This window comes from Pseudophryne corroboree, chromosome 1, assembly GCF_028390025.1.
Source record: "Pseudophryne corroboree isolate aPseCor3 chromosome 1, aPseCor3.hap2, whole genome shotgun sequence".
Classification (NCBI taxonomy): domain Eukaryota; kingdom Metazoa; phylum Chordata; class Amphibia; order Anura; family Myobatrachidae; genus Pseudophryne; species Pseudophryne corroboree.
The window spans coordinates 817,672,916-817,699,087 of record NC_086444.1 but is presented as its reverse complement, the minus strand read 5'-3'; the positions used below and the strand labels follow the sequence as shown (position 1 = coordinate 817,699,087).

General features: G+C 47.5%; 1 protein-coding gene across 2 annotated transcripts in view; it reads right to left on the bottom strand.

The window, feature by feature from the left end:
* RBPMS (RNA binding protein, mRNA processing factor) overlaps nt 1–26,172 on the bottom strand; it is a 288,589-nt gene that overhangs the window by 6,518 nt on the left and 255,899 nt on the right. Inside the window, exon 7 of one of the 2 annotated variants that reach the window (XR_010176286.1) lies at nt 12,622–12,727. The gene's annotated coding sequence lies outside the window, so the exon portion shown is untranslated. Of the gene's footprint in view, nt 1–12,621; nt 12,728–26,172 lie in introns of those variants that run through there. The other variant, XM_063919382.1, reaches the window with a different exon arrangement.

Genomic DNA, 26,172 nt, shown 5'->3' with positions numbered 1-26,172 from the left:
CTGCCTGTCACTACCGTCACGTCTCTAAAAGAGCCTACGGATAAGCGTGTGGAAGGTTGTCTTAAAGCGATTTACACCCTCACGGGTGCTGCGCAAAGGCCCACTATTGCAGCTACATGGGCTGCAGAGGCTATTGAAGCGTGGGCCTTGAAGTTAGATACTGAAATCTCCCCTGACCATGCTAGACAATGCTTGTCATATATTGTCACAGCTTCTCGCTATATTAAAGAGGCGGCTTCAGATGCCGTTATCCTAGCAGCCAAGGCCTCTACTACGTCAGTCCTGGCTCGCCGGATATTGTGGCTGAGATCCTGGTCTGTGGATCTGGACTCTAGAAAAACCCTGGAGGTACTCCCTTTTAAGGGAGATATTCTGTTTGGGGAGGACTTAAATAAGATAGTGGCTGACTTGGCTACTGCCAAAACTGCCTGTCTACCAAATACCGCTCCTTCTGTGTCGAAGGCTAAAGGTACGTCCTTTCGCCCTTCAGGTAAAGCAAAAGGTCAGGCATACCAAAAGCAGGCCCGCACTTCCAAACCTGGTAAGCCGAAGCCCAAAAGAGCCTGGGCTGCCCGTCAGCCAGCTTCCAAGACCGATAAGCCTGCCGCATGACGGGGCGGGCCTCCCCCTGGGGGATCCCAGGGTGCGGGGCCGGCTTCTAGGGTATACCCAGGAATGGTTGAAGACCACTTCAGATACCTGGGTACGGGAAGTCGTCACTCGAGGTTACGCCATAGCCTTCAAAAACCGACCCCCTCATCGATTTTGCCAGAGAGACGTCCCGTCGGACCAGACAAAGGCAAACACTCTGCATTCGGTGGTACAGACCCTCCTGGACACAGGAGTCGTAGTACAGGTGCCTCTTGCTCAGAGGGGCCGGGGGTACTATTATCTGCTGTTTCTAGTCCCGAAACCGAATGGGTCCTCCCGGCCCATTCTCAACCTCAAGGCATTGAACAGGTTTGTGAAGGTTTCCAAGTTCCGTATGGAAACCCTTCGCTCTATAGTTCTGGCCTTGGAACCTGGGGACTACATGGTCTCCCTGGATATACAGGATGCTTACCTGCATATTCCTATAGCAGCGTCACATCAGCAATACCTGAGGTTCGCTACTGGCAACCTTCATTACCAGGTTCGGGCGTTACCTTTTGGTTTGACAACGGCTCCGCGAGTCTTCACCAAAGTAATGGTGGTGATGACGGTGGTACTCCGCCGTCAAGGGGTCAGGATACTGCCGTACCTGGACGACTTGTTAATCCTGGCAAATTCCCCAGAACTTCTCCTGTGTCATCTGGATATGACGGTCCGGTTTCTACAAGCCCACGGGTGGCTCATCAACTGGAAGAAATCCTCCCTGGTCCCTGCTCAGAGCATGGTGTACCTGGGAGCGCTATTGGACACTCACAACCAGCGGTTGTTCTTGTCTCAGTAGAAAGTCCAGAAGCTTCAGGACAGGATTCGTTGCTTCCTTTCTCGTCCGCAAGTGTCGATACATTCGGCAATGCAGGTGCTGGGCCTCATGGTCTCAGCATTCGACATGGTGGAGTATGCTCAATTCCATTCTCGCCCCCTCCAGAGGCTGATTCTAGCCAAGTGGGACGGCCTGCCTCACCGGATCAGGTCTCACATGATCTCATTGACTCCGGAGGTCCGTCTGTCGCTACTTTGGTGGCTCCGGGACCAACAGTTGTGCAGGGGCTGTCCCTTCTGGATATCCAACTGGGTCCTGTTGACGACAGATGCCAGTCTAAGAGGTTGGGGCGCGGTGCTGGAGCAACACTCCCTTCAGGGTCGGTGGACCAAGGAGAAGTCTCTCCTCTCGATCAACATTCTGGAATTGCGGGCGGTCTTCAATGCGTTGAACCTGGCCCAGCATTTAATTCAGAACCGTCCTGTTCAAATACAGTCGGACAACGCCACCACTGTGGCTTACATAAATCATCAAGGCGGCACTCAAAGCCGTTCAGCAATGAAGGAAGTCTCACGGATTCTACGTTGGGCGGAACGCCATCTACCAGCCATATCAGCAATATTCATTCCGGGAGTCCTGAATTGGGAAGCAGACTTTCCCAGTCGTCAGGACGTGCATGCTGGCGAGTGGACCCTCCATCCAGAAGTGTTTCAACTCCTAGTGGAAAAGTGGGGTCTTCCAGATGTAGATTTGATGGCGTCTCGACACAATCACAAGGTTCCGGTCTTCGGAGCAAGAACAAGGGATCCTCAAGCAGCATTCGTGGATGCGCTGGCGGTGCCGTGGAGGTTTCGGCTGCCGTACGTGTTCCCTCCGGTGTCACTCCTGCCCAGGGTAATTCGGAAGTTCAAGCAAGAAAAAGGAAATCTGCTTCTCATAGCTCCGGCGTGGCCCAGATGGCACTGGTTCTCAGACCTGCAAGGCCTATCATCAGAGTGTCCACTTCTGCTTCCACAACGCCCAGACCTCCTCGTTCAGGGCCCCTGTGTCTACCAGGACCTAGCCCAGCTGTCTTTGACGGCGTGGCTCTTGAAGCTTCCGTCTTGAGGGCTAAGGGTTTTTCTGAAGAGGTCATTAAAACTATGTTGCGGGCCCGGAAACCGGCTTCTGCTTGGATTTACTATAGGGTCTGGCATTCCTACTTTGGTGCGCATCTAATAATTATGACGCTTCCAAGTTTAGTACAGCCAAACTTTTGGCTTTTCTGCAGCAGGGCCTAGATTTAGGCCTGCGTCTGGCCTCCCTCAAGGTTCATATTTACGCCTTGTCGGTGTGGTTTCAGAGAAAAATTGCGACTTTACCTGATGTTCATACTTTCACTCAGGGTGTGTTGCGTATCCAACCTCCCTATGTCCCGCCTGTGGCTCCTTGGGACTTGTCGGTAGTTTTGGAGGCGTTGCAGGAGCCTCCGTTTGAACCCCTGGATTCAGCTGACCTTAAGTGGCTTTCCCTTAAGGTGGTGTTCTTGCTGGCTATTGCCTCTGCTAGAAGAGTGTCAGATCTGGGTGCCTTGTCTTGTAGTTCCCCATATCTGATTTTTCACCGTGACCGGGCGGTTCTTAGGACTCATCCCGGATATTTACCTAAGGCGGTTTCTTCGTTCCACCTTAATCAGGAGATTGTAGTTCCGGCACTTGTTTCTCCTGATCTGTCTCCCAAAGAGCGGTCTTTGGATGTGGTACGGGCTCTCCGTATCTACGTGAAGAGAACTGCTTCTGTTCGAAAATCTGATTCTCTCTTTGTTTTGTTTGGATTTCACAAACGTGGCTGGCCTGCTCACAAGCAGACCCTGGCCAGATGGATTAGAATGGTGATTGCACATGCTTATGTGAAGGCTGGTCTGTCAGCTCCTGCTCACATTACGGCCCATTCTACTCGGGTCTGTTGGACCTTCTTGGGCGGCCCAACGTGGTGCGACCCTTGAACAATTGTGCAAGGCGGCTACGTGGTCCTCCGGGAACACGTTCATAAGGTTCTATGCCTTCGATACTGCCGCTTCCCAGGATGCTTCCTTTGGACGCCGGGTTCTTGTGCCCGCTACAGTGCGTCTCCTCCCATAAGGAACTGCTTTAGGACATCCCCATTGTCCAATCCTTGTGGAGCCCAGTGTACCCCGCAGCAGAAAACAAGATTTATGGTAAGAACTTACCTTTGTTAAATCTCTTTCTGCGAGGTACACTGGGCTCCACAAGGCACCCACCATGAGGCACTTAGCTTCTTTGGGTTGGTATGGCATTAGCCACTGACACTTCTCTTGTCGTGAGAGTGTGGTGTATGTGGCTACTAACCGTTGTCGTCTCTTTTCCTGCTACTGCATTGGGCTGGTTAACTAAAAACTGAGCTCCTGTGCAGGGAGGCGGAGTTATAGAGGAGGCGGCGCTGTGCATTCTGGGAACAGTCAAAGCTTTGAGCCTGTTGGTGCCTCGGATCAAGATCCTACTCTACACCCCATTGTCCAATCCTTGTGGAGCCCAGTGTACCTCGCAGAAAGAGATTTAACAAAGGTAAGTTCTTACCATAAATCTCGTTTTTCTGATTGGAAGGGTGTATTCAACATTGGTTAGTTGTTAGATGATCTACACTTCTTATAAGTGACACAACTGAGAGTAACCAGAAAAAATTTACAATATCATCATTCTGACACAAAAAAGCATTACGGGCCAATTATGTCACATACTGAAACAGTGGCAGGTAAGTGACAAGGGGGGCAATTCAGACCTGATCGGTAGGGTGCGATTTTTGCATCCCTTCGATCAGGTAGTCGCCACTTACAGGAGGAGGGTATTGTGTGTGTGTGCACGTGTGCGATCGCATGTGTAGCAGAACTGCACAAACATCAGTTTGTGCAGTCTCTGCTCAGCCCAGGACTTACTCAGCCGCTGTGATGATCGAGGCCGGAGCTGATGTCAGAAATCCTCCCACAAAACGCCGGGTCCCTCCGACGTTTTTCCAGACACTCACTAGAAACAGTCAGTTGCTACCCACAAACGCCCTCTTCCTGTCAATCTCCTTGCGATCGCCGGTGTGTTTGGAATTTTTGGAATTTTCGCACCATCCCATCGCTGATCGGCGATCCCCGTTGCTGCGGTCCATCGCGCCTGCGCATTGCGGTGCATACGCATGCGCAGTTCAGACCTGATCGCAGCCTGTGAGAAAACGCACAGCAGCGATCAGGTTTGAATCGGCCCCAAGAACCTGTAGGTTTGTGTTTTATTAGAGCTCTCAGTCTTGTTCTGGATTATATAGTAAATCAGAGGTTCACAAACTAATACCTCAAGGCGTCCTAACAGTTAAGGTTTTAAAGATATCCACGGCTCAGCACAGATGGTTACATCATATTAACTGAGGTACTAATTAAGTCACCTGTAGCCAAGCATGGATATACGTAAAACCTAGGCAGTTAGGCTGCCTTGAGGACCAAGTTTGGGAACCTCTGTAGTAAATGATATGTGCCATTGGCAAGAACATTCTTTTTGGTTTATGCAACATGTAACCCAAAAACAGACATCTGCAGGTACTCACTAATCTAATGAATAGCACACACTGAAATACAATACAAACCTTAGATCAAGATATGTACTAAGCTGAAAGTCTGCCATTATCTTCCATATTACTAATGGGCACCCAGTTTTGTATATTTACTTACTGAATGAATCTCATGATCTAAAACACTAAGGACCTAATTTCTGAGCATGCGGTCAATTCTATAAGCACTTCAGAGCATCTTGCCTCCTCTGGCATGCTCTTGATAGATTTATATTTTGGTACAAAACTTAAAATGCTTTAAAGTTCTTTCAGTGCTGATATCACTCATACTTTGTTAATACTAGATGACAGTATGCACCCAGCGATATTGTTTGTGGGAGGTCCTGATGGGCTTGAGGCATAGGCAAGTGCATACACACTTGCCGATGGTGCGAACGACAGCGGGCGGGGGGCATATTGACTGGGGCCATGATGCATTCGGCACAGCATGGTATTGTCAACGACATCCCAGATTGACCTGCATGTACAGACAATAGAGGATGTAGTTGACGTTCCGCGGGAACGCGCATCATCGACAATCCACTGCGTACAAACTGACCTATGTGAACGATATGTCGTTCCGAAATGTCAAAATCTGGCATATCTACTGTGTACCCAGCATACCTCCATTCAAACACATTTCACATATATTTGGTATATGGGGGGTTCTCATCTTGTTGACCGGAATTCTCACACCACTCAGAATTCCAGCGTTGGAGCACCGACCGCTGACATCCCGAAAGTATCAGGGTGATTGTCAGGGTTAGGGACCGGGAGGGGGGTGTAGCCGCCACCCCTGGAATATTAGCCCTAACCACCACCCAGGCGAGTTAGGGATAAGGTAAGGGAGAGGGGTAAAATAATTACCCCATCCCATGTCAGTATTTTCATTGTCGCCATGCCAGTGTCGGTTATTTGATCGCCATCATCCCGACCACCGGGATAGTGTCTCCCACCAGGGGCGCAGCCAGAACTTTGTGGGCCCCATATCAACATTTTGAAAGGGCCCCTTTTCAAATGCTTCTAGAGAGGGTATCCGATCTCAAGGTCGACCACACTTAGGTCGACAATGTTTAGGTTGACCACTATTGGTCATCAGTAACTAGGTTGATTTGGTTCTAGGTCGACATGTTCTAGGTCAACAGGTCAAAAGGCCAACATGAGTTTTTCACAATTTTTTTCTTCATTTTTTTTATACTTAATGCAGCAGTTACCAAACTTTTTTGAGTCACGGCACCCTAGGGTATCAGAATTTGTACCACGGCACCCCTAGGCTAAAAGATTCCTATTGAGAAAATTGGAAAGAAATAATAAATTAAGTTCATTTTGTTTATATGTCATCCATAGGTTTGGTTGTGTGGTGAGGGACACGATTTGCTACTGTTTGTCCACATATATAACATTGGCAGCCTCCAGCACTGGTTTTGCCTATTATACTGACCATAAATAATTTGAATTGGTGCTGGACCGCCAATCCAAGGCACCCCTGCAAGTGTCCCGAGGCACCCCTGGGAGCCACGGCACACAGTTTGGGAACCACTGACTTAATGATTCACGTGGACTACGATTGGGAATAGTAACCTACCCGAAGCATGGCGAGCGAACACGGTGCACTAACTGAGGTTCCCAGTCACTGTACGGAGAAAACGACACAAAGCGCCCCACAAAAAACCACGCACGTCGACCATTTGACCTGTCGACCTAGAACATGTTGACCTAGAATCCCTGTCAACCTAGTTACTGTCGACCAATACTGTCAACCTAGACACTGTCGACCTAAGTGTGGTCGACCTTCCATGCCACACCCTCTAGAGCAGGCATTTTCAACCGGTGTGCCGCGGCACACTAGTGTGCCGTGACTGGTTGTAAGGTGTGCCGCGGAGCTAGAACCGCTGCCGCACCTTCAAAACAAACTGTGAGCCCAGGCAGCAGCAACGATGGGATCCTCTGGGAGGCACAGACTCGAGCGCGCATGGGCCGTGACCTATGCCATGGAGATGCAGCAGTGACAGCATAGGTCACGCCCGCCGCATCATAGTCATTCCACAAGCCAGGCAGCCCGCCCGCCCGCATCCACACCTACCCTCCCTCCTGCCCGCCACGCTCCCGCATCCACTCCTGCCCGCCACCCTCCCGCATCCGCACCTGCCGCCCGCATGCAGGCACGCACAGCTGTCCGCCTGCTGTTCAGTGCTCACAGCGCTGTATGCAACCCCCGCCATTGAAGGACAGACAAGGAGGAGGACAGATGACGGTAGGGGCTAATATTTGTGGGGAATAAAGTATGGGGGACCAATGTAACTTATGTGGGGGACACTAACTTATTTGGGGAGGAATATATTGCATGTAGGGAACAATGTAATTTATGTGGGGAGCAAAATGGTTTATGTAGGGTGCAATGTTATTGTTTTTTCTATGGGGAATAATGTCATAGTTTTTTTCTGTGGAGGCCAATGTGTGTGTGTGTGTGTGTGTGTGTGTGTGTGTGTGTGTGTGTGTGTGTGTGTGTGTGTGTGTGTATGGGGGGGGCTTTTTGTTGAACTGTGGGGGGCCAACGTCTTTGTTTTTTTTCCCCCGTGGGGGACTGATGGTGTGCCATGGCAATTTAAAAATATTGTTCAGTGTGCCACGAGTTAAAAAAGGTTGAAAATCACTGCTCTAGAGAGACACCTCTCTGTCGCTGTTGTTAATTTTATGCCCGATAATAGTGTTCTAGTTCATTTTCTGAACCATAGTAGTGCCCTACATTATGTCACATTGTAGAGCTGTCAGTACACATTATGCAACACAGCACCCCAATACACATTATGACATACAGTGTCACCAGTATGTCATTTTACAGTGCCCACAGTTTATATTAAGCCACACTATAGTGCCTCCACTTCATATTACGTAACATTATAATGCCCTCCAGTTTATTTTATACCACATTACAATGATCAGGTCCAGGGGTGTAACTAGATATGTTGGAGGCCCCAAAGCAAAAGTTTGCATCTACCAATGGTGAAAAATGTATACAACACATGTAACTGTGACAGGGAAGGTGGGCCCCTCTTAGCTCTGGGCCCCATAGCAGCTGCACTACCTGCACCTATGGTAGCTACGCCCATGTCTCCCACCCATTTGTAGCATGTGCAAATGTTAACGTACTTCATTCTCCATCAGAATACGTAATGTTATGTTCACTATTTTGTATATTCATCATAAATACATATTTGCTTATCAAGCCCAAAGAATAAGAATTATTATTAACATTTATTTCTATAGTGCCAGCACTTTACACATTGGTGTACAGAGAATATTTGTCATTCATATCAGCTCCTGCCCCATTGAAGCTTACAGTCTTAATTCTCTAACAAATGTGTGAGTGTGAGTACACACTAGGGTTAATTTTTGTCAGAATTTAATTAGCCTACCAGTATGTTTTTGGACTGGATGGGAAATTAGCCCACTGCAGTGACGCAGCAATGCTAACCATTGCACCACCTTGGTGCTCACAAGAATATATACAGGAGGAACTGCATCTGATATACAGAATAAGAAATTGTATTGTGCAGATCTCAATATTAAACAATGGTCTTCAGTTACAAATATTTAATTATTCAATAGGTGTATTTCGGACACCTTTGATTACCAATGAACAGGAATAAAGTGATTCGCCGAAAACAACGCTGATACAGTGATTAGTGCAGATGGCATGTCATTAATACTGCTATTAAAACTTTCAGCTTTTTCCAATTAAAACATTCATAAATTAGTTAACAATTTAACAAATTCTAAAAAAAAAAAAAATGATATCCAAACTACGGGCCATATTCAGGTTTGCTAGCAACCTAAACAAGTTAGCAATTGGGTAAAACCATGGGGGTCATTCTGACCTGATCGCTCGTTGCAGTTCTTCGTAGTGCAGCGATAAGGTCAAAACTGCGCATGCACCGGTGCCGCAAACGGACTGCTCTGTGTGTCTGTGACTGACAGGTAGGACTTCCAATACGAAGTCACTGCCAGTCACACTGAAGCCAGTGTAGTCATGAACTGCATCTGGCACGCTGACATTGAGAGGGGTGGCTGATTTTTAGTGGAAGCCCATAGGTCAAATCTGCCACTGTAACCCACCCAAATCTAAATCTCTCTGCACATCTGTCCCACCTGCAGTGCAACATGGTTTTGCACTGCAGGTGGGACAGATGTTTTTGAATTTCACGGTGGTGTTGATGCAGACTTAAACACAAGTCGGTTTCATTTGCACAAACAAATCCGGATATTCACTCGTATGCCGAGCTGTATGCGACTGACTTTGAGCCGCCATTAGATGTAATCTCATTCTCAATGCACATACTCGGTATGGAGCAAGATCTGTCTGTAAAGCAGGCTTGCATGCAGGTCTGCATTGGCCTGTGAGTCTTAGAGAACAGTATGATAAATAATTACCATGTCTCATGGAGTGGTTACTTTGGGGCCTATTTTTTGCCCCTTTCAGAATGCCTGTGGCGGGTCGCACCCAGGAGCCTGACACAGGAGCTCCCAGGGTGCCACCCACCTCAGGCGCCCCGCCGCGGCTGTGAGCAACCTGGCATATTGCCGGGTTGGTGACGTCAGCGGTGATGCGGCAGTGGTAGCGCTTGGAGATCACAGGATCTCCAAGCGCCGCCCGTCCACACATAGTGAACGGGAAACGGGTCACATCACCCCGGCTCCCGTTCACACCGCACAGTGAGCCGTGTTTAAAACGTGTTCAACCCTGCTCGCTACCCGAGCTGGAATACCGGGTCACTCGACCCAGTATTTCAACCTTGGCACCTTTCAGACCACACATGAACACGGGTTATGCACACTCATGTGCCAATTACCCGTGTTCAAGCTGGTGGTCTGAAAGGGGTATTAAGCTGACCCCTCTCAAAAATCATATGGAAATGGAAGTTTCCCTGTGACTTAAGCATCTTGCCTACTTAATGAAAATCTAACTCAGGAAATATAAGAGATGGGCTTTGAAGTGCAGACAACTTTCAACCCTGGAGTGGTAGATGAACAAACCAGTCAGTGAATTGTACACACCAGTCAGTGAATAGTACAAACCAATCAGTGACAGTACAAACTGAATCACTACCTTCTCTCAAAATGCAGGTAAAATATTTACTAGTATTCTCACTGACTATGGGCCTAATTCTGAGTTGATCGCAGCAGCAAATTTGTTAGCAGTTGGGCAAAGCCATGTGCACTGCAGGGGGGGGCAGATATAACATTTGCAGAGAGAGTTAGATTTGGGTGGGGTGTATTCAAACTGAAATCTAAATCGCAGTGTAAAAATAAAGCAGCCAGTATTTACCCCGCACAGAAACGAAATAACCCACCCAGATCTAACTCTCTCTGCAAATGTTATATCTGCCCCCCCCCCCCTCCCCTCCCCCCGCAGTGCACATGGTTTTGCCCAATGTAACCTGGGAGAAACTGAAGATCGGTATAAAGGACTACTAATAGAGGGGACCTAGCAGCTACTTACAGAATGTGGCTTTTACTTGGACCGTACACAAGTCATGCACCCAGGATCTAAGTGGTTAATTTATTAATTCAGCTGTTGTGTGACTGCCCTATATTTCCTGAATGATGAAGCAGCATATAGAATGACCCAGTTTTCCAGAGGAGAGAACACATCTCTGAGAGTGTAAGCTATTTCATAGTTAACTTTAATACTTCAAAGGCAAACTTGACAGTACAAAAGTGGAAAGAGACATCAAGAGAAATGAGAAAAAAGCAAGCGGATTCAAATCACTAGCTCTTCCATAAAATGTAATGCTTCTGGTGTGAATAGTTTCTCAAATATCATGCTACGTATAATACGCAGTACAGATATAGAGGCCGATTCTCAGCCGCAGAGATCTCTCCTAATGGACGCAAATGGAGATTGTGTGCCAGAGCCGGCCTTAGGCATAGGCAAACTAGGCAAATGCCTAGGGCATTTGGTATGCTTAGGGGCACCAGCAGCTTCTGCTGATTAAAATGATATGCGACATGCCTATATTCTGTGTGTGACTGCGGCTGTATCTGCATACAAAATGCTACATTACAGTGTATTCCTGGAAATCACGGTAATGTTGCATTTCGTATGCAGATACAGCCGCAGTCGCACACAGAATATAGGCGTGCTGCATATAATTTTAATCAGCAGAAGCTGCTTGTGCAGCCTAGCCACAAAGTAATGCAAATAATATGATGCATTTTCATAAACAAAAGGCACCCGACATTAGCAGAGCTGCCAGCTGACTCATGCCACACATCTCCTGCAGAACTAGCGGCGGTGCTAGGGGGCACCAGCCAAAATCTTGCCTAGGGCATCATATTGGTTAGGGCCGGCTCTGTTGTGTGCACACGGTGCATACGCAGATGCAAATTGATGCATCTCTGCATATGCCTGTCCTACACAATTTAGCTGAATCGATCTTTCTGTGAACTAGGGCGTTTCATGGTGGGAAGTGGGTGAAGACAATACGATAGCACGTAGCCACATTGACTTATGAGAGTGTCATGGCAGTGTGGTGAGCGTGTACAGTAGCTAAAGATCTGTGTGATTCTGAATCATGCATATGTGGCAGGAAGACTGTATCTTACATATCTACTGCACCTGGCATAGGCACTGCCGCCGAGAGGTGGGGCGAGTACAAACTACCGGGGCCCAGGTCTGACGGAGGGGCCCAGCGGGGGCCCGAGTACACCGCCACTACCCGTGAACCCAATAATTGTTACATTTTGCCATGATGGGGTGGGGACTAGTGACAAAGTGGACAGCAAAGTCTCCTCTCCATGCTTCTCCCGGCGAGGAGAATTGAAATGAACAGTAGGTAGGTATGACATAAGGTGTGTATACACAGTGAGACTCGGGCTAAATCCCGACTCTAACTGTGCGATAAGGACTAGGTCGGTATCGCAAGCATAGATGACTGTGCTTGCGATACTGACTTTGTACGATTTTGGCTAAGGTTCAATCTTTTCTACGAGATAGTCAAAATTTACTTGCCTGCACAGTCTGTCTAGGCTTGCGATAAAAACCTCACGGGACCGCGCATCGCTATTGCATCTGGATCGCAAGGTGACTTTCACCTTGCGATCTGCACTAAGTTTCCTTACAATTTTGACTATATAGTCAAAATCGTAAGAAAAAATCTTACCATATGTACACACCTTTCTTTACAATCAACCTAAATATTGCAGCGTTCCCGTAATACACCTAGATAGTGGTATCACATTATTATTATGATGATTATTATTATTATTATTATTATTATTATTATTATTATTCAGGAAGTAATATTTTTATTGACAGAGATGTGAAACTGTAGAAACAATTTTGAAAGACTTTTAGGCTGTCACAAACCAATGTGTTTTTTTCTGTCTCTTTTTTAATCTGTAATGCTATATATTAAACTGGGTTCAGCCACACAAGGTCACCTCAAAGGCACACCCTGCTCCAGTTATCATAATACAAGTCTCCAACAAAGTGCTGAAAGTCAAAATCCGGAGGTCAAGCAACGGACAAAGAATGCACTGGGATGGAGGAGGTATGGAAATGATGACTCATGCCCTGTACAGTTTAGATTTTACACTGTGGTCTCAGGGGGTCTGTAACTTACCAGCGCACTGTTGTTTTGATGAATAGCCTGAGACTCCAGTGGCCAACAAGGAAGAACACACTAATACCCACAAGACAGACTGTAGCCACCATCACACACCTGGTACCTGTAAAATAAAAACATCTAAAGTTTACTGACTGTTATATGAATGATTAAAAAAAAAAGAGTTTACCTTCCAAAATATTATCATCAATTGTTAACAGTGGTAAACCTTTTGTGAACAGAATTTGGTATAAACCTCAAAGCACTGACGTTGTGGGTTTGATTCCCACCATGGCCCAATCTGTGGGGAGTTTGTATATTTTCCCCATGCTTGAGTGGGTTTCCTCCGGGTACTCTGGTTTCCTACCACAATCCCAAACAAATATACTGGTAGATTAATTGGCTCCAAATTAAAATAATAAGACCTAGTACATATGTGGTAGGAAATATATATTGTAAGCTCCACTGGGACAGTGACTGATGTGAATGGCCACATATTCTATGTAAAGAAATTTGGAATATGTATGCACTATAAAAACTAGTTGGTAATAATAATAAAAAAAAAAATAGATTGCTCTTTGTATCACAGTCAACTAGCAATTAAATGGTATGAGTGAAGTCCATTGTCCCCATACACAGATAAGGACCTAAACTGCCCAAAGCGTTTGAAAATAAGACTTATTTCCCGCTAGGAAGTCCTGTTTCCCGCAGTGAGAGAGAGTGTGGAGTTGTCATTTCGACGTGTGTTCTACAGATATTGGATATTGTTGAGAGGTATTGGACAAGGGGCCCAGAGGTTGTTCACATGAGAGCAGCTGTGAAAGATGTCACACGCACGTGCCACTGGTGTACACAAAATTGAAGGATACTAGTAGCGGAGGAGAAGGGGTCTGTGGGCAGACCAGCGCTAAGAGCTGTAGATTGTGCTTGTTACAACTTTTTTTTAAATAACCCCCATGTTGCCCTTTGGTCTACTGTTGGCCATCTCTGCTATCTATCTATCTATCTATCTATCTATCTATCTATCTATCTATCTATCTATCTATCTATCTATCAATCAATCAGTAAAGGGACCCGGCATATGTCGAGTCATATCAGTCTGCTCCTTCCCCCCCCTCCCACCCACACACTGTCCTGTTGATAGACAAGCCAGAATAGAAGCCAAATGTGTCAACAATATTCAGCAGGGAGGTCAGGGAAGCATCGGCATCATTGAGAAACAGGAGCATATCATCAGCGTACAATGCGATAACATCCTCATGTCCATCAATAGTAATGCCCCTAACAGCAGGGGTCAATCTGACAAAGCTCGCCAGTGGTTCTATAGCTAGGGCAAAGAGGGCAGGGGACAACGGGCAGCCCTGTCTAGTTCCACGATATAAAGCGAAGGGGGACGTAACAAAACCATTGACAGATAGACGAGCCATAGGAGAGGAGTAGAGCAACTGCAACCATCGTATAAATTTGGGGCCAAAAGCAAATTTTCTAAGGACTTCCCACAGGTAATCCCATTCCACGGAGTCGAATACCTTAGCGGCGTCCAAGGAAACCACCACGGCATCCGATCCCGATTGATCCCCCCAGATGACAAAACAGCCGCCTCAAGTTTTGTAGGGTAGACTTGCCTGGCATAAACCCCGTCTGGTTATCATGAATATTTGATGCTATAACAGTATTAAGTCGAATCGCCAAAATCTTGGCCAAAATTTTTACATCAGTGGATAGCAATGATATTGGGCGGTAGGAGTCTGGGACCGTAGGGTCTTTACCCGGCTTAAGGATCACTACAATAAGAGCTTCCGACATAGAAGGAGGCAAGCAGCCACCCTCCAGGAGAGCGTTAAAAAGATTTAGAAGGTAAGGGCCAAAATATTCACTATACTGTTTATAGACCTCAACAGGTATGCCGTCACTACCCGGGGCTTTCTTATTGGGGAAGGAGGCAATAGCCGCCTCAACCTCCTCAACAGAGATACCACTATCGAGAAATTCAATAGCTTGTTGTGATAATTGGGGCAAATCAGCACCAGAGAGGTACTGTTGTAATTGACCTGAGGTATAAGTGCTTCTAGAAGTGTATAGCGAGGAGTAAAAGGACTGGAAAACTTGGGCTATCTCAGGGGTAGTATAGACTATTGCTCCCTGGGGGTCACAAATCTTTTGAATGGATCCTCCAGCTCTCTCCTCCCGTGCCAGAAAAGCTAAATAACTACCACCTGTGTCCGACTGTGAATAGAGGGCATGCTGCGAGAAAAGCAATTTACGTTTGGATTTATCCAATAAGTGGTCAGACCAGGCCTTCCTCGCCATATCCCACCTGCAACGGTCACTAAGGGTTTTGGTACGAAGATAATCAGATTCACTTTGGGAACAGGCAAGCTCCAGGCGTGATTCCTCTTCTCTACCAGATTTCTTAACAGAAGCAATGCGCTGTATAAAGGAGCCCCTCATTGAAGCCTTAAATGCATCGTGCTTAATAAGTGGGTCTAAACAAGTCATATTATGTGTTTCGAAGTCCCTCCACTCATGAACCAGGGCGTCATGATCAGTCAGCAAGGTCAACCAAAAGGGGTTTAGCTTCCACACTTTGGCTCCACAGGCAGGTATCGTATCTAGGACCACCAGCAAGGGCGAGTGGTCCGAGATCCCTCTCTGTAAATATCGGACATCGACTATTCTAGGGGTGAGATCAGGGGAAACCAAGGCCAAATCTATCCTTGAAAAGGTATGGAAACTGGCTGAGTGGCAAGAGTATTGCAACTGCTGAGGGTGTCTTAGCCTCCAAACATCAACAAGCTCAAGTTCAGCAACCAGCCGTGCAAAAGGCGTAGGGGAAGGGGAAATAGAGGGTAAAGAAGGTGGACGTTCAGACCACCTATCCAAACCTCCATCCAAAACATTATTAAAGTGGCCTATGCAGAGGATCGGCGCTGAGGGAGAGGTAGCAATAAATGCCATAGCATGACGAAGTACCTCATTACTGTAAGGGGGGGGGACATAGACAGCAAGTATATGAAGAAGTGTGCGGTTAACATAAGCCCTAAGGAAGACATATCTACCATATTGGTCAATTTGACTATGGACCAAGTGACAGCTGACCGATTTCCTTATCAAAACCGAGACCCCTCGAGAATTCGTGGAAAAGGTAGAATGATATGACAGACCAACCCAAGGCCTCCTGAGAGCTAAGGTCCTAGTACCAGACAAATGGGTTTCAGAAAGACATATAATATCTGCTCTATACTTCTGTAGTTGAGACAAAACGAGAGCACGCTTAATGCGGTCATTCAGGCCCCTCACATTCCAGCCGAGTATGCGGAGCCCATCAATCCCTGTAGCCATGAAGAGAAGAAAGAAGGGACTGAAGGAGATTAAAATCAAGGTGAGAATACAGAGGAACAGAGGAGACGAAGCATCGAAGAGAATAGAGGCACACAGTAAAGAGGAACCTGCATTGGAGAAAAGGAAAAATCAAAAGGGCCTTGACGGCACCCCTCCAGCAAACAAATATGACATAGAGAAACCACAGAATATACACAGTGGAATACGGAATCACATGACAGTTCAAGAAAAAAAAACAAAAAATGACACAGTGACACAGGCATTAATATACTAACAAGAACAAAAACAGACACAAAACAGCCCAACCATCCCCCACCCTGTATATCCATTAGAACCTAGATACACTTGGATCCCCAAAACAATCCTAACTAAAGCTAATAAAAAACCTAAAACAGCCCTGGGGTATAGAGACAAACTATACCTCTATAAAAAGCTATATCCTAGCATTCAGCTCCAAAAACTAAAAGAGCATCCCCGCTGCATAGACAATGAAAAAAGGTACATTGCTGTGAGAAGGAACCCAGCATATATTGTAACGCCTAAAAAAAAAAAAAAAAAATAGCAAGAAAAAACTCTGAGGTATCAGAACACAATGGATAAACGACTAAGCAAACAATTGTCCTCAAGGAGGGGCATGAGGTATACGGTCCAGCCAGGCCTCCACTTCCTGAGGGGTGTTAAAGAAGTGTGTAGAGCCATCATGCACAACCCGTAAGCGCGCCGGAAACAACATGGAGTACTGCAGCTGTCGGTCACGAAGCCTCCTCTTCACGTGAAGAAACTGCACGGGTCTTTTGGACATCCACAGCGAAATCCGGATAAACTGATATAGTTTGGCTGTCAAATTTTAAAGGCCCCTGAGTGCGGGCCAGCCGGAGGAACCGCATCCCGGTCTTTGTAGTGTAGAAAGCGGGCTATGAAAGTACGTGTAGGTGCACCCGGGGGAGGAGCCCTTGCGGGCAGACGATGTGCCCTTTCAACGGAGAACTGAGGACTAAAGTCAGCACGGTTAAACAATTGAAGGAGCCATTTCTCAAGGAATGATTCCGGAGAAGAGCCTTCCGCCCTCTCCGGGAGGCCAACAAAACGCACATTATTACGACGAAGTCTTCCTTCAATGTCAGACAGTTTTGCTTTTACTGCCGACATCTGGGTGGTGAGACTGGAAACCGTACCTTTAAGAGGGTTGGTGAGGTCTTCCAAATCAGAGATACGGTGCTCGGCTTCTCCCACCCTTTCACGTATTTTTTGCATATCATGCCTGATCAGGGTAATATCCACTTGCACCTGGCCGATTTTATCCATAACTCGCTGTTCAGACGTAGATATGGCCAGAAGAATCTGTTGCGTTGACTGGGACGTGTCGTCAGGCTGAGGAGGGTTCCTGGAAGGTGAAGGAGGGGATGGGGGAGCAGCACCTCGGGAGGGTCGAGAGGAGGATGGAGAATCCCTCGCAAATCTTTCAAGCTTGGAAGCCGCAGCGGTATTGCCCCCACGAACCATAATGCAGACCAAGAGGAGTACAGTGGGCAGATAAAAGCAGTATTAAAAAAAAATATATATATATATTTTTATTTTTTTTATTTGCTTAGAGGTCAGGTGATGGAACACCCTCCACTATACTTTGGAGGTGTTCTAAATCAGGGATACAGTAAAGGAGAGTATACGGTAGCACAGTCCCCAAAGTAAAAAGTCACCAAATGGAAGACAGAGAATGTGCATTCACCAGATCCTGCAAGGATCTTAAGTTTCCCCTGACAGGACAGTGCAGGGAGTGCAGAGTCAGTACAGGCAGGCAGAGACTTCCAGCAGGCTCAGCTAATGGATTGCAGAGCCCCTCCAGAAAGTATGCAGCAGGTCTCCGCATACAGCGGTCTGCGGCCCGCCGAACACAGTGTGCAGGAGTACAGGGCAGTGGAGAGCAGGCGGGAGCAGAGGCAGCGGGTATCGCGCTGGAGAGGAGCTCCGGAGTAGCGCGCTGTCAGCCTCCGTTCACAAGCCCCAAGATGGCGCCGCACTTCCGGTCAGACGGAGCCAGGGAGACCGAGCGGCGCAGACCTCAATGAGTCCAGCGGCAGCACCAGGCAAGGTAACCCGCCGGGAGACCACTCAAAACGGGCAGGAGAGGATGTCAGGCAGGGTGAGCAGGGTCAGGGACTTTCAGCAGCGGGGAAGCCAGGATAAACGGAGGATGTTAGACGGAGCTCTCTCAACTAGCTCCTTACAGCATGCTCGGCCAAGCCACGCCCCCCGTCCCACTCCCACTCTTACTGATCTGTCCAACCCTATAGATCATACTGGTGTGTTAATCAGGTGCTTACTTTCTGGTTCATGTATATTAATAACAGTGATACTCCAACATTTTTAAAGTATACAATAAATTATACAAAGAAACTTATAAGAAAGTGAAAGTTGGAGGCTATAACTTGCCATTATTTCTAAGATTCACCTTAGAAAGTTTAAGTGCCAATCCTTGGGAGTCCCTTGGTCATTGCGTACCAATAAGTTATAACAGCAAGCACAGCACTGAACGCAGGTCTGTCCATAGGGCAGGAGCTTTCTGGATTTTAGGGAGTTTTCCTATAATCTCAGTATAGAAGAAACCCTCTTGTAGTTTGTAGGACAGGCCCTGATGACGCAGTTTGATGCAAGTTGGTCCTGTCCCTGCTGCATGATGACACTAATTGGGTTGCTGTGAGCAGGGGCAAATCAAATCATATAGTGAACCCCCCAAAGTTGTCACTTGGACTTCCCCAAGGTCTAACAGATCCACAAAGAAAAAGTTTTTTCAAATGCTGAAATCTTTTAGGTCAATGTATTTTGTGTAAAATCTCCTTTGTGTAAAGTATAAACTACAATAGTAAAATAAGCTGCACTGGACATATTGTTATAGCTAAACAAGGACACATCAGAGCAGACTGACTACTTTGTAACCAGAGGGGAGCCTTGTTCCAAAGAGATTTACACTGCACTCAATGCTTTCCAGCTGCTGAGGCAAATGACTGTTCCAGTAGCAGTAGTAACCACTTTCTGCTGTAAACCTAATTAGAAAGGTTTTACATGCAGCTTCTGCAGACTGCTAGCTGTATTGTGTCTACTTCAGAATCAACTGCGTACCAGAGCTTGAATCCCTTTACACAAGGCCCTTTATTACATTTTAATCATTAGCAATGTAATTTATAACATGGCTGCACTTTGAAAGAATTACTAAGAAGCAACTTAAGCCTAACTGATTACTGCATAGTCTGTATACACCGCCAAATTCCTAATGTGGGAAATAAAAACTGGTAAAAGAAAATGTTCATATACAAAGCTAATGGTATTTGGGGGAACGTTCTGGTTACAGGAAGCAAGTACCTGACCTCAAATTACATTAACTCTATAAAAATAGAATAGTCTATAAAAAAAAGTCTTTTAATGAAGTCTCAAGCTCCAAAGCCTTCAGTTTTTGTCAAGTTTATGCAGAATTTCAAAAACTGTGTTCCATTTTATTTCAAGCAAACATTTTGACTACTTGAACCTATTCAGGCTACACCCATATGGAATGTACTGTTCTGAGTTCCACCTGTACAAGAACACAGGTGTCACATACTGTATGCCCTTTGCAGCAGCTACCAATTCATACTTGCCTACTTTTGAAAAAGCGTTTCAGGGAGATTGTGAAAGTAACACCTATCAGCGCGGATGTGCACTGCTACATCAGAGAGGCGTGTCATAAAAATGACTTATATTGAAATGTAAATGAGCCCCAAAGTTTGTAAGATCTACTTGTTAAAGAAAAGACAATGATATTTTTCAGGAATTGTTTGTATATTGTGTTTTAGAAGAGCTTCCATATACTGTAAGTGGCCAAGAGAAACCTTATTTAAAATGCATGTAGCCATAGGGATCATTGTGCCTTATAACCAATACAGGGAAATGGCGTTGATGTTCCCATTTGAATGTATGTATCTCTGATTTCTTTATTTACCCCAAGAATGTAAAGTAAAATCAGGGAGATTGCTGGTCTATTCAGGGAGTGAGGGAGATTGCTACTGTTTCAGGGAGTCTCCTGCAGAATGAGGGAGGGTAGGCAACTCTGTACCAATTAGTGCAAAATAATTCACAGCAAAAGACTTGGGGCCTCATTGTTGCGTCCAAAGATGCAGCATTGGATCATCTGTGTGGACCTAGGCACTCCCAATAAACGGGGCCAACACCCACCTCCTTTTCTGAAACACTGGCTTTACCTATTTCATCCCCATCCCTAAATGGAAGCAGCATGTGAATCATGCTGGGGCTTAGGGGGCACTGCGACCATTATCACAGACACAGACCTGCACGTAAGCAGTACAGATCCTGTGCATGTGCAGATCTACAACCATCGGAGATCTGTTTGCGTACATCTCTGAATTAGGCTGCTTCGTGTTCTACAGTATGCAGAATGCTGCCCTGTATTCTACTAGCTCTCGAAACATCAGTCAAACCACAGAAGGAGTCCACAGGCCAAAACACACCCAGAATGCACAGTACACCTTGAGTGAGTGCAGGCGCTACCTCATAAAGTTAAATGTCAGTGACATTTGCTATCTCAAGCAATGGTAAAAATAAAGTTAATTCCTATTATTACTTAAGAAATACAAATAACTAAAATACTGTTATGGTTACAGCAATATGAAAAGGAATGGTGAGACAGGTACATTAGTCAAAGGGGATGTAGGTAATATCTTAGCAGTCGGAATCCCGGTGGTCAGAATACCGACGCTGGGATCCCGACTGCCGAGAATGCTGACAGCTGCGCCAAGGCTATTCCCACTCGTGGGTGTCCACGACACCCATAGAGCAGGAATAGAACATGTGGCGAGCAGAGTGAGCCACCATGCCCGCAAGGGGCTTTCTAGCGCTCGTCCCACTGCCGGCATTCTGACGTCCGGGATCCTGGTGTTGGTATACTGACCTCCGGGATTCTGGCTGCTGGGATTCCATCCCCAACCCCAATCAAAGAACTAAAGAGTAAGTATAAGACCATATAGAGGATGTAGGCAGGTAATGACAATAAACAAATCATCAGCTTCCCAGTGCAAAAAGAATAGGAGATATATTTTATTTAAAAAAAAAAAAAAAAAGGACTGTTCAGTACACTATAATCCTGCTATAAGGTCGCAACCTGGTAGTTTTACAGCAAATCAGACACAGCCAGCGGGTGTAAGTATCATCAGCCCGCAAGTCTCCAGCACCTGTGTGACCGGACTGTTCCGTACGAAATCCCTCACCGCTTTGCGTCCTGTCCCCAGTCACAGAATGGAGATTTAGGGCACACGGGACATGGCCAACTAGGGGATTCTCGCTTACCGTTAGTAACTGCCTGTTACTGACTCCACCCACTGCACAGTGGGCAGGTACTATGCTGCCACCACCAGACTCCTCCCTGTCGTGGGGTCTGGGTCAATGGTTCTGCTCTGTATGCATTGACACGCTGTTTTACCACCCCTGTGTCGTGTTGACTAATCCCTAATCGTCGCTTGCCTAAGCACAGCACGGTAGCAGTAGGAAGGCGGAGCTTGGAGACACTGGGTGTACGCTGGACAGCCGGAAAACGGAGTTAGGTTTCGCCTAGCCCTGCAGGTTACAAGATTAAGCGGTCGTCTTGAGGCAGAAGATGTTTATTTGCCCAAAATAGTCTTAAAAAAAGACTCAGCAACACAGCATATGTTTACAGCAGAAAGTAGTTGGTATAATACACTTGGGAGGCTCAAAGGCCTCCTCTTTTTATACAGTAAAACCACACTGCATCTCAGGGGGTAGTCCCCCCTGAGTCCTTTCCATGCAATCAGGATATCTTACAAAATATTAATAAATAAATTACATTTTAAAAGGATATAAATGCATGAAGCAATTTCCTCCTGTCACACACAAAGTTTGGTATCATTTAAACTCCATTTCTTACCACTTGGTAGTTTACAATTCATCCTTTGATACATTTATCATAGAGCTTCAAAATAATAATGTTCCTCATCCAACCTGCATATACCATTCAGGATTAGTATATCAATCAAACCGGGTATAGCATGTGATGCCGGCAGTCGGGCTCCCGGCGGCCAGCATACCGGTGCCGGAATCCCGACCGCTGGCATGCCGACAGCAAATGAGCTCTTTGCCGGCTCGCTGCACTCACCACGCTATCTATTCTCCCTCCAGGGGGGTCATGGACCCCCAAGAGAGAGAAAAGATGTAGGTATGCCGGCGATCGGGATTCCAGCGCCGATATTGTGGTTGTCGGGAGCCCGGCCGCCGGCAACCTGAAGACCACCCCAATCAAACCAGCTACATAAACACTGGTTCCAAACCCATACCAATCCATACCACTTTACATATGGATTAAGGAAATTCCCAGTGATTAACATCTTTCCCTGAGGAACTCACACTTCCAGCCATTACCTGCTGTGCACTGCCCAACATCAAAAGGTTTTTGTCACCAGCTCTGCTAGGAAAGAGCAATTAGCATCCCATTTCCTAGTCACAGAAGATAGGGAATCCTTATTAAATTATATATAGTAAGTGCATTTATCCCTTTAGAATACGTGACCACATCTTAAATATAAATACATTTAAACATGCAATCCTACAACTGTGCACACAGCACTACATATGACAAGTTAAAACTAATCATTAAACATGCATTTACAGAACATGGCGCCAAGCACCAATTCGTACATTAAAATGGCGCTGGGCAGCTGAGGGTTATCCCCTTCAGCACCGCAGCCGCCAGTACACATGTGGCTGGGGGATCTCCGGCCACACTCCTCCCCCCCCCCCCCCAATTCAAGTGGGAAAACCAGCGAGTCATGTCCCAACGGTTTGGCTCCTGGTCCCGCAGTCTCTTGGGGTGAAGGGGACGCTACTTGGGGGAGCTTAGGTTCCAGCCTAGACAGTTCATCCATATTATGGTGGGCCAACTCTTGTGGGGATACAATGCTCAAATAGTCCACATGAAGTCTGAGTCCAAGTCTCCACCACAACAGTCTGGCAATTTTCCCCAAGGAAGGTTGCAACCACCTAACAGGTGAGTGGTAAGTCACTAAGGTGGGGGCCAGTTACACAAACAGAGTAAAAACTGGTCCAAGTTACACACAAGTGCCACCCAAGGTGTCCCAATTGTGGCATACCCCACCTCCCACCATAGCAGTATTCTGCTCAAACAGTCACAGGGTGCTCCTGCCCATATGGCTCCTCCTTGCTCGGTACTGTTCCCAGTCCGTGAAGTGGCGCAATAGTCGTACCACATAGTTCTGTTCAGGAATGTGCGCCATCAGGACTGGAGTGGGTACCAGAGCCTCCTTCAATGACTGGAATGCCAACTCAGAAGCGGGTGCAAAGTCCACTGACTTGGTAATGCCCTTCCTAGTCATCTCTGTAAGGGGGTTCACTACCAAACTAAAGTCAGTGACAACGTGTCTGTAGGGCATTACAGATTCTAAGGTCAGTACCTGTCTGGGTGATGTGGGTCGGGGACAGCCTTTGGTTCCCTCTACCTCCTCTGGTTTGGGCCTACCCCTGTCTCCTCCTACACGGTGCCCTAGGCAATGCACCTCTGTCATTCCTATCTGGCAACTGTCTGTACTAACTGTCAGACCTGCCCTCCAATACCCCTCTGTCGACCTATGACTCTGGAAACTCACCCTATCACCTAGGTCTGCTCTTAACTCCATGTACGCTACCTGTACCACAGTCATGGCGGCCATACCACCAGCCTCTGGATCCTGTGTGGCATCCACTACAAGGAGGCTGCGTGTCTTCCTCGATCTACTGCGCACAAGCAGGGTGCCTGATATGTTCATAGCAACTTGCTGTGAGGGTTCTATGGGCAGGGGCCCAGAGACAACACAAACGCTTGAGTGCCCCAGCTGTCAACGCATGGCACCAGCCTTACAGTTGGTCTGGGCGTCATCTGACATTCCAGACCAAAGTAAGCTCTGTGTCAGGCACTTCAGGGTACGGTCTATCTCCGGGTGAGTGTCCAAAGGGGTTTCGCTGGCAACCGACACTGGTTGGGCAGGAATGCTCCCTGGGGGGACCAGTTGGACACATTCCCTATCTGGTCTATCCCCTCCCACTTTCCTGGCTACCCTGTACCATAACCCTTCCTGCCAGGTCACATTTCCTGCTCCAACCCTGTCAAGGCCGCTGCCAGCTTGGCGCCTCATGCCTTTCAGGGATGGGCCAGAGAGTTGAGCCTCCCTAAACTACTGCCTGTGGCCCTCAATCTCTCCAAAATTGGGACACTCTACAGGGGGATCTAGGTGGGGACTACTAGGGTCAGTCTGGTAAGGGTCAGTAACGGAAAGGTCAGTGTGGTTTCTCATACTCACCGCCAGAGTTGGCAAACCACTTGGGTCAGGAGCATGATTGGGCACCCCCACAGGATCAAACGAGCTGGAACCAACATCTTCTTCATTGCTAGGGGACGTAGGCATACCAGAGGCAAAAGGCATGCGGGGTCGATGTGCTGATCTAGGTGGTTGGCTGTGCTGGCAGTTGTCTAGCAGCTGTAGTCTTTTCCTCTGGGCTAGGCTGTGCTGGACTAGCTGATGTCAACAGTGGTTGTGGAACTTGACTCCAGGGAATGGCGCCAATCCCACCACCCAGATCATTTCCTAGGACCACATCAGTTGGGATATCATCCATGATGGTAACTTCTCGCAACTCTGGTCCAGCTCCCCAGTCCACGTAGACTCTTGCCATGGGAACCTCTTTCTCTGTTCCATCTGCCATAGTGACCTTGGCAGTGCAACCCTGCAATACCGTAGCACGATCGATAGGGTGGGGGCTCACTACAGTGAGTCTCTTAGGCCTTCCCCCTGCAGGGATCCCACTTGGACCAGCTGCAGGTGCCTCCACATATTGTGTAGAGGTCGTTTAGTCATGCAGGTGACTCTCTCCGCAGAGTGCACCTGTTTCTCGCCACACTCCATCGGACTGACTGGAAAGGGAACAGTCTCTGTAGGCTCATCTCCACTCGTTAAACAAGCGAGCCGGGCTCCAGCACTCGGATTTGGGACACAAGTCTGGGGTGCTTGGGGCACCGATGATCTCTGATCACTTGCAGGGACGCTGCGGTGCCACTGCTGGCCAAAAGCACCCTGGTTGGAGGACACTTGTTGGGGGTGATGAGCTGAAGAGAGGTGTCCCCCTGGTGGTACAGTCCTTCGGGGCTGGCCGCTGGTCAGGCGCTTCTGCCCGTGTGGACGAATTGCCACATACTTGTCTGCTAGCTGGGCAGCCATCTTTAAGCTGGGTGGATCCCGGTCTAGCACCCACTCCTTCACTTTTAGGGCACACCTGCGATAGAACTGCTCCCTGCAGATCAGGTCAATCAGTGCGTCACAGGTAGTGGCTTCAGAATCCTTCACCCACTTCACCACGTACTGCCGCAGCTGGGTGGCAAACTGCTCATGGGTGCTGTTAGGGTTCTTGGGTAAGTCCCCGAACTTTTTCCTGTAGGACTTGGGAGTAATGAAGAATCGCTGGAGGAGGGCCTTTGCGACTTTGTCGTAATCCCCACAGTCCTCTGTGGCCACTCCTCGATAGGCCTCCAAGGCCTCTCCATGCAGAGTGGGCACAAGGTGTCTCACCCACTCCGACTTGGGTAAATTATGTAGTTTGCAAGTCCTTTAAAAAACTTGTAAATGTCCATCAATGTCCCCATTACTGTCTGCAAACTTGGCAAACTGTATGCGTCCTGATCTGTGAGCAGCAGCGGACAACGGCTCTCGCTGTACCACGGCCACATCTGGATGATGATCAAGCGCTCTTGCTCCATTGCCCTTTCCCCCAATTCTTCTAGCCGATCCGCTAGGCTATCCATGCCACCCCCCCTGGGACGTTGGGATCCTGGCACTTCTAGGGAATGTGGGGAAACATGGCTGCTGCTAGAGGGGGAGGGTTTGTGGGTCTCACCGGGTCCGTACGAAGGTCCACTGTTGGGCCGTCTTCTTCGATGCTCATGCCCTCAGCGCTCTCTACCTTCACCCGGTGGGACTCCTCAAAGCTCACGGGTGCTGCCCTCATGATGTTGAAAGAGATATCCGCACCCTTCTGCCAACACACGATTTCCAGATCGTACTTAGACATTCCGCTGAAGTCCACCATCTTGTGCGTTCTCCTGTGCTGCAGTTACTTTTCTCCTGAGTAACTCGGCTTCTCCAATCGAGTGACTAAAAAGCCACCAAGGATTATCCCACCGCTATA